The following is a 13,921-nucleotide window of genomic DNA, read 5'->3' as shown; positions in this document are numbered from 1 at the left end:
GAGAAATTAGCAGTGGAAGCAGGGGGAAATAACTTATAAGACACTAAGAATATAGACTATTTTAAGTTCAACACAGCCTTGTACTTTGTGAATCATATGTAGCTACACAGTCTGCTAATTTGTTGTTTTGTCAACCAAAGCTTCATCTAGAGTTCTCAAAGTGTAAACAGCATCAAGTCTGCTCAAATGAGGATTTCATTCTTTTGTTATTAACCTTTCAAATTTTCAGTTATTCAGTCCTGAAGAAAAAAAAATCTGTTCAGCTTCTTGCTACTAAGACTTTCATAAATGGAAGTTTAATATTTTTCTTTGCATATGATATTATGCTTTATGCTGGAAGTATTGAGAATGCTTTAGGTTGTTTATAGAAATGGTAGCTTGTGCTGCAACTTTTTTATATATTGTTGTTCCATTTTATGTTGAGATCTTTATTTTTATAAAATAAAAATTCCATCTTAAATTGATGGACAGGAAATCCTGTGATATAAATGTAAGGCAATACCCCTCTTGTAACATTAGATTATCAAAAAAGCTACTGCTGTGAAAAATCATCTCAAACTAATCTTTATTTAGGTATTCATTCTGGACATTTCAATATACTTTCTTTATATTGGGCATTAAAGTTATGAATATTCATGTCAGTACATGCATGAACATTCAATGATTCAGCTACATCATCAGGAAATCTTAGAAGGGAGGTGCTATTTGAATGAGTCTTGCTGCTACGTCTTTTTTCCCTTCTTTAATATGCCACTCCAGAAAAACTTAGCCCACAAAACTCTAAATAGAGAAGATTCTAATCTAAAATAACTCTAAAATTAATATTATTTATCTACTGCACACCCACATGCATGTGTGAGAGCCTTTCTCAATGCTGTAGAGTTTGAAATTGAGGCAGGGTTTGACAAATTCTGAGAACAAGACATGAGAGAAAAGCTTCAACCAGCATACAACTTTGCTTGAGCTCAAGTCTATCTGCATCTTGAACTACTCACATCTCTAAGGTACAAATTATAAAACCCACCACCATCTGTCAACCACTCACACAGGAAACAAAGTGCATTGCCTCTAATCAGCTATAGTCACAAAAACAAAAAATACCATAATATTGAATGCACATCTCCATCATATTAAAAAAAAGTGCACAAACCAGGCATACAAAACACCGGGATCCCCTAAAAACATGAAACATAATTCACAACATACAACCCTCACAATCCCTTCCAAAAATCAGAGAATTAAACTAGGAAAATACTATACAACCAGGCATTTATCTAATCATGATTTCTAATGGCTAATCCCAATGATACCAGGAACACAAACTTTTCACAACACTAATGAAATAATTAGGTCAAACAGAAGATGATACTAACATTTTTTTTTCTTCCTAAAAAAGAGATAAATAATATTATTATTGCACCACCATATGTCTCCCGTTCCTGTCAATTAATTGCTATATTAACAGCAAACCCCATTAACATTAACATTTAATTATGACAAGTTTTACAATAACTAGAGCTACTATTGATATATTATTATATAAAAAGAAAGAAAAAAGTAAATAAATGCGTAAATGAAATTAAACATTGAAATAAGAATTGATATATGCAAATGAGCAACAATAAGAACTGAACACAGTTACCTTTGTGTTGTTAACATCCAGATTTCTTTTTGATGTAAAAAGGATTTGGAATGAAATATGGACAATACTTCTTACACAGACGTATTCATTAAACAGCCTAACAAAAGTAATAATGTTAAAGTTGTCTAAATAGTCATTTTTCTTTCATTTCTTTTTTTTTTCTCATTGGTTTTCCATCCTTTTCTTTCTTCCACTCTGTTCAAAGAACTGCTATTCCAGTCCATGGTTCCTACTTGATCTATTATATTCTTTCCTTTCAAAAAAAATCAAAGTTGAATCCAAGTCTTCAAATATTCTTGTCCCATTTAGAAGAAATATTTTGAGTCTAGCAGGAAAAAGTAAATGAACCTTTATCTGTTTTTTTCTTGAGCTCCTTAATTAATGGTAGAAAATATTTCCTTTTAGATATGACTGTGGAGGAGTAATCATTGTCTAATCTTATTAATTTCCCTTCAAGTTTGAATTCCTTGTCCTGTGGAGGGAAAAACTTTACAACAGTAGATCTCGGTGATGAATTATTTTCAGAAGTAGTAGCTGGCATAGATCTATGGGCTCTCTCGATATCATATTACATTGCTTCAGGCAGATGAAGGATGTTAGGGAGCCAGGATGTTAAAAAGTTTGTCATGTTAGTTCTTTTTATTTGCTCAGGTAAGCCAGAACATGTGGATATTGTTTCTACAAGATCTGTTCTCCAAATCATCTATTTTATTCAACAATAAGGTGTTTTAGTTTAATAGGAACTCAGTGTTGTTTTCTTCTTCTGATAGTCATTTTTCCACATCGTGCAAAGCTTCTTCTATTCCTGAAATCTGCACTTTCTGCTAATTAAGAGACCCTTGGATTTGTCCTATTTGCTTAGTACACCTCTCTTTAAAATTATCCAACGTATTATCCATTTTGTTCATCTTCAGAGACAGTTCCTGTATATTTGCCAGAACCATTTGAAACTCCTTCCTCAGAAAGGTGTCTTGAGAGTTTATTTTGGTATGACTCATTCTGTTAGTATGAAGATTTTCCAATTGATAGTTTGACAGGAAAATATAGGAATAATCAAATAATTTCTAAATGTTATCAATCAGGATTGTTTCACTTATTGGCTTTTGACAAAAAAAAAAAAACAAAAAAAAAAACAAGTACAATAACTTAAAAATAAAATTTCCTGTCAGAAATATGTTAATAATGGCAGAGATGGTGAACACTGTTTGTATCTCCTCTGCATCTTCGTCACACCCCTGGCAAAAAAGGCATGTTTTTTTCAATGTTTTTTTTTAGACAAATTTCCATGACTTTTGAAAAACATAATATTCTAAGCTCAAATTTCAATATACAATCTAAGGTCCACCGCTGCCACTCAAACTATGACACTGAATTTGTGCAGTTTTCATTTAAAATGTTATTTGCAGAAATGACAACAAAATGACCTTTACAGATAAAACTGGCATACCACACAAAAAGAGTTCCTGAAATGACCACCCTGAAAATTTCATATAAAAATTCCATTTAGGTAAAAAGATATACCTGCACAGTGATTGAACAGTTAAAATGCCCAATTTTTATTAACACCATTTTCAACACATTTCCATAACAATGACAGAATTAACATTTTCAGCTCAAATTTTTAGCTACCTGAACTATCATACTGAATCTGTGCAACTTAGATCTGACACTGTATGAAAATAACTGTTTGAATGCATTTACAAATTGAATTGCTCAATGGCACATAACAAATAGGTGGAAGGCTTCCTAAAATGGCGACCCTGAAAATTTCATACCAACATTCCACATAATTAAAAGGTTAGAACTTTGGATGACAATCATTTCAAATGGAAGCAGATAAAATATGTAGAAAGTAACATTTTTAACTATTACTGTCAACAACTGGGCAAGAATCTGTCAAAAGTGAACATACCATCAACAAACCACCACAACCTGCAGTTACACAGAATGTGAGCAATGCAGATAAAAAAGATGATTTGCAAATGTTGGTGATGCATTTGCATTTTCATAATAAATTGAACCGAATACTACTCACAAACAGAATAAATTAAATTCACCTTATGTTGTTGTTGCATCTTTCGGCTTTTCCCGGTTAGGGGTCGCCACAGCGGAACTCCGGTCTGCTAATGATTGGCAGTAGATTTTTATGTATCGAGTTGCCAGCTCTGATGCACAACCTTCAATGAAGGTATGCCCATTCACGCATGTCTCCACACAGAAGATGCTTTAGCTGAGAATTGAACAGGACAACGTCTTTCTGTGATGCGACAACGCTACCGCAGCACCACCATTAACCCATAAAATCCTCTATGATAACAGAAGAACAGGCCTCATTTCATTGCTCCCCTGCTATATAATCCATATAACTCTTCCTCCAATAAAATCTCTTATACACACATACACACACACACACACACACACACACACACACACACACACACACACACACACACACACACACACACACACACACACACACACACACACACACACACACACACACAAATTTACAAAATACAAAATAGACAATAAATCCTGAAATCTAAGCATTTTTGTGACTAGGTAATCAAAAACGCTACCACTAAATTGAAGAAATTTCAAAATAGAAGACATCTCAAAGTTCAAGTAAATCATTATATAAAAACATGATCTATAAAAATTACTGCAAGATGTCATTTGCACACAGTTGTTTGACAGAAAGGTTCATAAAAGCACTACCAGAAAATTTTATAGCAAATGTTTACAGATAAACAGTCGTCACAGCACATAATACTAGTAAAATGGCTAGATGAGGTGTTATATATTCAAATATTCAATTAACATCTAATTTTCTTCCATAATCTATTAAACAAGCAATTCCAAAGGTAAAAAAAATGCTAAGGTACTTGGGGATGCATGTTATAGTACTGCACACCAGGGAATTTAAGACACTCATCCTTTGAGCTTATGCCTTAATTTCCCTGGATATTGGGTAATATCTGTACTTTGTGCATCCTCTTGTGCCTTTAATATATGTTACCCATTAAACTAGTTGACTGCTCTTTAAGTTGACAACTTTCCTGTTTACTGAATTTAGTTGAGGGAGCAAGTTCTACAGAATACTGTTGTGGGGGAATATTGTGCGATCTCACATTTGGTATATATAATTTGTAGGGATTTTGGGGGAGCAGCATCTGACATGGAGGGGTTGCAGGAGGTTTGCCCCTCTCAAAAAAAATAGATTTTACTTTGCATGCTCTGAGGTTATAGGTCAAGGCATGTGCATTCTGTTCTCATTGTTTTCTTTTTTTAATGGATTTTATGTGGTTGACATTTTCTGTGTCAATTGTTTGCAGGTATATATATATATCTATGGAAACACTCCATATAATTGAACATTCATAATATCAAATATTTGTTTTTATTTTTACTGCTGATAGAAATGATCAAAAACATATGTGATCACTATTGCCAGCATTACTTTGTGGGAAGTTGCAGAACCAAAGAGAATAGAAATTTGATCTTTCCCCACTGATGTGTGATCTCATAACTGGTATATATACATATATGTGTATATATATATATATATATATATATATATATATATATATATACAGATAGATATAGATATATCTATGTCTATAGATAGATAGAGATATATATTTATATAACTAGAAGTGGGGGCTGTGGAGGAAGTGCATGTAAACTTCCCCTGCAAAAAAAGTGAGTTTTGTGTTAACATTTATATGGATGTATATGCTGTGATTAATACATTAAAATATTGGTCAATAAAGTTATGTTTATGAAAGTTTAATAAAGGTCGTCAAACGTCATTTGGTGTGGTGTATTTATTGAAGGGGTCCAGAACAAATAACAACTTGTTACCACTCCCACAAGAGGGGAACACATACAGGACCTGATCATCACCAACATGGGGACTCTATGCTCCAGACCAGAAGTGTATCCCTCACTGGTAAGATCAGACCATAAACTAATCTCACTGGATATTCACATCCCGACTCCACCCCCAGCCCTGAAAACCACAGTGAAAAACTTCTCTAAAGCAAATTTCACACTCCTCAAAACCGAGGTGGAATCCTTCAAAGCCCCCGGGCCTATGGAAAATACGGCCCAGACCGCAGAATCCTTTATAAACGCATTCTATGAACAACTTCAGGAATGCATGGATCATGCAATCCCAAATAAAACCAAGACCCAATCCTCCAAAGGCAGACGTCCTGTCTGGTGGACCCCAGCCATAAACAAACTATACAATAGAAGGAGGAAGCTACTACATGATAGAGCAAAATCCCAAAAAGGAAAGGCACCTCTGATCAGTATTAGCAAAATACTACGGGCACTCATAAAATCGTCTAAGGCCAGCTTCGAGAGAAAAATTGCACAGGACACTAAGGATAATCACAAGGCTTTCTTTAGTTATGTTAGGAACCTGGGTGGGAATTCCCAGATATGCTCAGAATTAGTCCAAAATGACAAAAAATACACAGAACCCACAGACATTGCCAACATCCTAGCTGACAGGTTCAGCGCAAACTCCCCCCCCCACCCACCAAAAGGGCAAATATCTATCCCAGCAGAGTGCTTCCCCCCTGACATCTCAGATGCTCAGGTAAGAGCTGCCCTCTCCAAAGCAAAAAACACAGCATCAATGGGACCAGACGGTGTCCCAGGCTGCATCCTACATGAACTCCAAGAAGAGCTAAACCCAAACATAAAACTACTGTTCAATCTCAGCCTTACTACAGGATATGTACCCAAAGAGTGGTGTGCAGCAACAGTGGTCCCTCTCCACAAAGGTGGTGCCTCAACGGATCCTGGAAACTATCACCCCATAAGCCTGACTAGCTTGGTCTGCAAAGCTATGGAAAGGATCATCATGGACCTCATAAATAAAGATATTGGGGACCTACAGACACTGGATCCTACCCAGTTCGGCTTTGTCAAGGGCAGATCCTGCCTCTTAAACCTGGTCGATTTCTTTGAAACAGTCACCAAGGCCATTGACGAGGGGAAGGTGGCCCACACAGCCTACCTGGTCCTCGCAAAAGCCTTCGATACAATACCCCACTCGGGCATTATAGATAAGCTCACCAGCTTAAATATAAACCCCTATATCACTAGATGGGTTGCAAACTGGCTCAAGGACAGAACCCACATGGTTAGAATTGCTGGAGCCATGTCAGACTCCAAACCAGTTACAAGTGGCATCCCACAAGGCTCAGTCCTGGGACCTCTCTTGTTCGGTATATATTTCTCGGAGGTACAGGCCAACACAGAAGGACTGTGGCTGACCAAGTTCGCAGATGACTGCAAACTGGGCACCATAATCAAGTCTCCAGCCGACACAAGCATCCTCCAAAATGGCCTCATAGAAACAGACAACTAGTGCCAGAGCCATAGCCTCAAGCTAAACGCCAAAAAGTGTATAGTCATCCCCTTTGGCAAAAACAAAGTGCCCACAAATTACCACATATGTGGTAATCCATTAAGTACAGAAGAAGTAATTAGGGACCTGGGGACCCAAGTTGATAGCAATCTCTCATTTGACAACCACGTGGCCAAAGTGGTTAGAAAAACATTTTATATAGCCCACCTAATCATGAAGGGATTCACATCTAGATCAAGGGAGGTCATCGTGCCTCTTTACTCATCCCTCATCAGGCCCATAATTGAGTACAATGCCCCTTTTGGGATGTACCTTACCAGACACCTGCAGCAACTGGAAAGACCCCAAAAGTACCTCACCAAGAGGATCAAAGGGCTCAAACAGATGCCATATGCTGCCCGGTTAAAGAAACTCCAGCTCTACTCAGTGGCATACCGCCTGCTCAGAGGCGATCTGTGCCTGACGTATAAAGCCATGTCCAACCCGGAATTAATGGACATCCTGCACCTCAGAAAATCCAAATCCCATCGAGCTATGCACTCGAGAGACTTGAACCTCAGCACTGAAATAAATAGGACATGCTGGAGGGACAGATTCATAACCCAGAGGCTCCCTTCACTCTGGAATAAAATCCCAGTCCAGGTTAGGCAGAGTCCCTCACTGACTCTCTTCAAGAGGAATCTTGATGAGTGGATGGGAGATCATAGGTTTACCCTGGGTATCACATCTGTGTCACTGTTAGACAGAGGCACAGTATACTAACCTCGAAAAAGGGCATAGCAAAATTAATTTAAAATGGGTGGCGAAAGCCAAACACACTCTGGCTAGGCTTATAAATGCCCTAGGGCAGATAGCCTAGTATGAACCTATGAACCTATATATATATATATATATATATATATATATATATATATATATATATATAAAAATAGCTATATCTATGTCTCTAGATAGATATAGATATATATTTATATATAACTAGGAGTGGGGGTTGTGGGTAGAGTGCATGTAAATTGCCCCCTTAAAAAAATCTGAGTTTTGTTTGTTTATTTTTCATGGTTTTGAGTTTTGACCCATTTACATTGATGCGTTGCCATCTGCTGTTTTTTTTTTTATTTGATATTTCAGATTACATCCATATATTTAAATGTATATATAGATCACACACACATTTGTACTTGTAGATAATATAGCTAGATAGATATGGATATATATATATATAAATATGATAGATATGTGTAGTCTTCAGAAATCAAAATGCTAATGTTGACTTGCTTATGTTTTGTAGGAATTGCAGGAATAGTACCTAAAATGCACTCAGCCAACTAAGCTGGCCCAGATATCCAAGGTTCCAAGGTCACATAAGGTAACTAGAGCTGAGTGAGTTAAGCATGTCTTTTCATTTGTAGGTTTTGCATGCATTGTTATTTTGGTGGCTTTCTGTTTTCTTATTTGATAGTCCAGTCTTTATCATATTCAAAATATCATATGAGTATAAGTGAAAGTGAATACACACACACACACACACACACACACACATATATATATATATATATATATATATATATATATATATATATATATATATATATATATGTGTGTGTGTGTGTATGGATCTACTTTCTTTACACAAAAGTACATTTTAATGAATTGTACTTACCTGAGCTGAATCCACCGAAGCTCCAGTTCAACGAACAGACTGCCAAATTACTTTCCCTGTGAAAGGAGCCACTTGGCTACCATATATATTATAATGATTTGGAGCTTTTCTCCCCAGGCCTCCACTGAAAATGGGCTTCTACCCAGTCAGACTTTCCAGGTAATCAAATGTCAATAAATAAATATATATATAAGGACAGGACATACACATGGCAGGTTCTGGACAATTTAGTCATTAAATGTCATTTATTGCACTTTTTTTCTTGGTTACTGTTTCAGTACACTTTCAATGCATCAACAGTTATATAAATTTGTATTTCTCCAATTATTCATATAGATTCATCTGATCTCTAACATTTTAATAAAAGTGGTTGTAGACTATCCCAGAGATTCAGAAAGAACCCCAGTGCTGGTTGTATGAGTTGTAGCAAAAGAAGCTGTTTTCATGATGAAGAAAAATGTGATTCATAGATACAGGCACAATGAGGAAGCCCTCATTATTGGCTAAGTTTGCATGGCTCTATATTGCCATTAACTACTGTTAGTGTTAATCAGTAATTTCCTGTATTAATGCTGATGTCTTATACATCACATTGGCAAAAGCTCCCCCATTCACTCTCCTACATATATACATGCATTCAAACAGACACACACACACACACACACACACACACACACACACACACACACACACACACACACACACACACACACATGCATGCACACACTACACACCTCTCATCTCTCCCTGAATTGTGCTTCTTCTTATTTATTGTCCCTGCCTTCGTAAATCATGAGCCTTGCCGTCAGTCTATAACGGCAGGCATCTCATTCTTCTTAGTGACTGTAGACTGCATATTGATGCTAGTGCTGTTGCTGTATTCACTTTTTAAGTGATTCCTGGTAATATAATTTCCCCGATGTCATCTAGTGTTCCTCCCAGCCTTGTAATGAATCCTCCCCCTACTGTCCATCATGGCTCGTGTACTGTTGCAAACAGGGATCTTGCATATATTAGAGTTTCAAACATCTTATTATGTTTAAAAATATACTCATGGATCAGATAGTGCAGTGGGTTATTGCTCCTACTTCACTTTTGTAAACATCCATAAGTAATATTTTCAAGTAGCCCCAGTGTCTAGAGGTCTATATGAAGTAGGGGGTGCAGGATCTGAATCTTTTTTACTGTCTTTATAGCATACCATTTAGAGTATCCTTGATGTCTAATCATGTCCCAGACCCATGTTATATGTACTTATATTTATAAAGCCTTCTTTCTTTATTTTATAAGTGCCATTAAAGCATGATATGAAGAATAGCCCTGGTGTCTAGTGGTCACCCCCTCATACTGCAGAATTTTCCCATTAGTCCAGCGGATTGTGGAGGTGTGACAGCCCCTCCTGCACACACACACACACACACACACACACACACACACACACACACACACACACACACACACACACACACACACACACACTCACGTATTCAAACATACACAACCCTCCACTCGATCATACTCACTGGCACACTCACCAATTCACCCAGACATACACACACACACACACACACACACACACACACACACACACACACACACACACACACACACACACACACACGCACATATACCTTCCCTACCTTTCCCCTAACTAACAAACCTACTACATCTTCTCAAACAGAGACCCACTCACACATACACTTACACATACAGCCACACACATACAAAGATGCACACCCTCCCCAGCATTATTAGCCTGCCCCTTAAACTCCCTGTCATTTAACTGTACTGAGATGGGTGAGCACATGTTTTTGGCTGTGTTCATTAACATGGGTGGATGGGAGAGGTCATGTTACTTTACATAGCTGAGCAAGAAGGCCTTACTATAGGCATTTCCTCAGAAAAGCACGTGGCTAATTAGCATATGCATCTCCCTGGAATGCTTCACTAGCATTTAACATAAACAAGGAGGCAGCCCACCTCAGTTTTGCATATCTTCATGCTAATGCACCATGGCAGTTCTGTCTCTGAACCCCAAATGGTTACTGCATGGTATACATCTCATGGTAACCTTTCTGTATTCCATGCTGTGTTTGCTTAGGTGGTTTTATGAAGTGTTTTGTTTTGGAGTTATCTATTTGATTTTAAGATGCTGCTTTGTTTTACTTTATGCCCATAAACACATACTCAGTGGCTTGGATATGCTTGAAATATTTTTCAACACTTAGACATTTATTAGACTCAATTGATAGACATTGTTATATTCTTATTGCCCTGTCAAATGTTTGTTTTGCTCCAGATCATTTAGGCATCTCTACAACCAGAGTAGGGAGAGACCTGATTCCCTAGAAGATCTGGATAGAGGAGTTTCTAGTTATACATAGTTTCCAAAGTATTTCCCTAAGTTCCAAAAAATGCTTCAAGTTATAGTGGCAGTGAAGAAAAACTTTGGTTTTGGTTGACATTTTTATTTACACATTTTCTGCAAGTTACCTTATCCTCAGAAAGAGAGCAGATTTCTTCTTTAGGCTATTGATTATGTACCATTGCAATGCTGAACTATTATTCTAAAACAAATGGATCATTTGTTACCTGCTTTAACTTTCCCCTTCTCTTGACACCCCTCTCCATCCATGTCTTTATCCCTTTTTAAGCATTGTCATCACCCATTTCTTCCATATCTCTGACATTCTGCCAATATTATTTGGTTAATAACATTTATGAGACATTTTAAGTTGTCATATTTCTGATGGATTGTTGATGTCTTATAGTCACCTGGCAATATAATAGAATGGCTATTGTTAACATTCAGCAGATGCATAACTATTGCGGGATGAAGCAGGTGGCGGCCTCCCAGTGGGAGATGTTCAGAGCAATGCTTGGCCGATGCTGATGTTGCACGAGTACAGTACTGGCATTAAAAATAGCGAAGTATTGAAGTGTTTTGTGTGTGGTGGAGTAGTAGTAGTAATCTGCTTGTTATGTAATTATGAGTCCCCAAACTTAAGCAGATATTTTTTTATCTCCCTTAACTTCAAGTTTAGGGGGTGCCAGTTCAGGGAACTGCATATTGTGACAGATAACTTAGCTTCAGTTCTGGCATTCAGTTAATAGGTCCATAGGTACTTACTATGCTGTTGACAAAGCCTAGCCTTACATTCCCATGGTAGTTTTTTGGCCATTGTGTTTTGTATATGAATAAAACTGACTGCATGTCTTAAATTGCATAAAGATGACAGTGGACTATTGAAGATAAGAAAGAAATTATTATATAATTTAAAAACAAAAGATATATAAAAAAATTCAGAGACAAATTAGAGGAAAGCAAATGAACAAGAAAGTCCCAGGAGAATTCCAATACTGCACACGTTATTCACTTAAACACAAGTAAAATAAACGCTATTAAAAACAAATTAGAGGAAAGAAAAATACTTGCATAAGAAAAACTATGAAAAGTTTCAAATGCAAATTTGTGTTCATTAATACAACAGATATATGAAAAATATTATATTGACCTAAAAAACTTGTAAAGTTGGAAAAAGAAGCAACTGAGAAAGTGTGAAAATATAAAGAACAAAATCTAAAGATTTTTGAAAGGTATAATTAAAAAATATGGACATGGGAAAGAAAGAGAGATCTAATATGGTGCAATACTTATGCAAAGGAGAAAGAGAAATTAATCAATACAAAAAGCAGCCCCAAAGATATTCAAAAAGAAATACAGACAAAGGCATCCAGATTTGGAAAATTTCACAATACATAAAAACAGATCGCAAAGGGATAATGTAAAACAGAAGATTAGTAAAGCAGAAGTTAAACAAGTAGAAGCTGAAGTTATGGGGTACAGCATGATGAAACAATGAGTTCCCCAAGTAAGGAGAAACAGGAGGATCAGGAGACATCTGAAGAAGAAATATGGGCATGGGAAACAAACAGATTAAATATGGTGCAATATTAATGCAAAGGAGAAAGCAAAATGAATCAATGCAAAAAGAGCAGCGCCAAAGATATGTGAAGAGAAATATAGGCAAAGGCATCCAGATATGGGACATTTTACAATGCAAAAAATAAGAAGACAAAGAGGAAAAGTAGAAAAGAGGATTAATAATGGAGAAGCAGAATAAATAGAAACTGAGGTCATGAATTACTTGCACAGTAAAGGATTTAGTGTATAAAATCCATCTCTGATAACACCACAGCAGGATAGAGCAATGGATTCCCAAATTATGGAGAATCCAGTGGAGCAGGAAATATCTGATTAGTTGCCATGTGAAGATACTTTGGAGCCTTCCATAGAAAACCAGTACAAAAGTTCAGTTGGAGTTGCACAGCAAAGGAAGGAACAAGAAACTTTGGCAACTCTGACACAGTCAATGTTGTGGAGTGATACACCAGTGAGTCCCATATGAAAGAGCAACGGTTGGCATAGGATGAAACTGAAGACAATGTGGCAAAGGAAGATGGTCCAAAACTTTCTGTAGAATGTTCGCAGGAAAGAATGTGCCCTCAGTTTAGAATAAAATGATCTAAGAGAAGAGTTGCTTGATTTAATAGAGATGGACAGACATAATAAGAGCAAATAAAAATAGACTACAGAAAGTTAATAAAACCCCAAAATGCTGAAGTTTGATAAAATAAAATGAACACAAAAATTCAGACTGTCTATAGAAATGCATGTGATATAACAAAAGTAAATAGGATATATTACTGTGCAGCTAAATTAATAACAGATAAAGTCTTCCCACAAAAACACAGAGCAGTAAGCGAATGGAAGGGAGAAAATCAAATGCCATCATGGAAGTATCAGAGAAAACTATAAAGCAATTAAGACAAGAAATGTCACTGTTAGAAGAGTACAGAAGAGGGAACAGATCAACAAAAATACTCAGAAATATAGACATGATAAAGGCAATACACAGTATCAGAACAGATCAGGATCTATTGTGCACTATCACAAATAATAAACTAAAAATATCAGAACATGCAGAAAAACTTAGAAGATAAGCAGATAAATATAAAGAAAAAGTACAAAATAAGCAATTTACTGATGACCCAAAACGGTTTTATAGAAAATTGAGAAATAAGCCAAAAGGAGTTGAAACACCACCAAAAAAAGAAGAAATAGATACGTTTTGGAGAAATACCTATGAAGATCCTGTGGAACATAACAAAGATGCTGATTGGATAGAAGTAAAAAAATGAGTAAAAAGTTCAAAGGTACAGGATATGAAAT

The 13,921-nt window shown here is 36.5% G+C and overlaps 1 long non-coding RNA gene across 1 annotated transcript in view; it reads left to right on the top strand.

The window, feature by feature from the left end:
• The first annotated feature begins 8,322 nt into the window (after positions 1–8,322).
• The window catches only part of LOC122803286, a 129,364-nt gene continuing 123,765 nt past the window's right edge, over positions 8,323–13,921 (top strand). Inside the window, exon 1 of the long non-coding RNA XR_006365095.1 lies at positions 8,323–8,394. This is a non-coding gene — a long non-coding RNA (uncharacterized LOC122803286). The remainder of the gene's footprint in view (positions 8,395–13,921) is intronic.

This window comes from Protopterus annectens, chromosome 5.part1 (genome assembly GCF_019279795.1).
Source record: "Protopterus annectens isolate FY-2018-M chromosome 5.part1, PAN1.0, whole genome shotgun sequence".
Lineage (NCBI taxonomy): Eukaryota > Metazoa > Chordata > Ceratodontiformes > Protopteridae > Protopterus > Protopterus annectens.
Note: the sequence above shows the minus strand (reverse complement) of the source record. Positions and strands in the feature narration are given on the sequence as shown.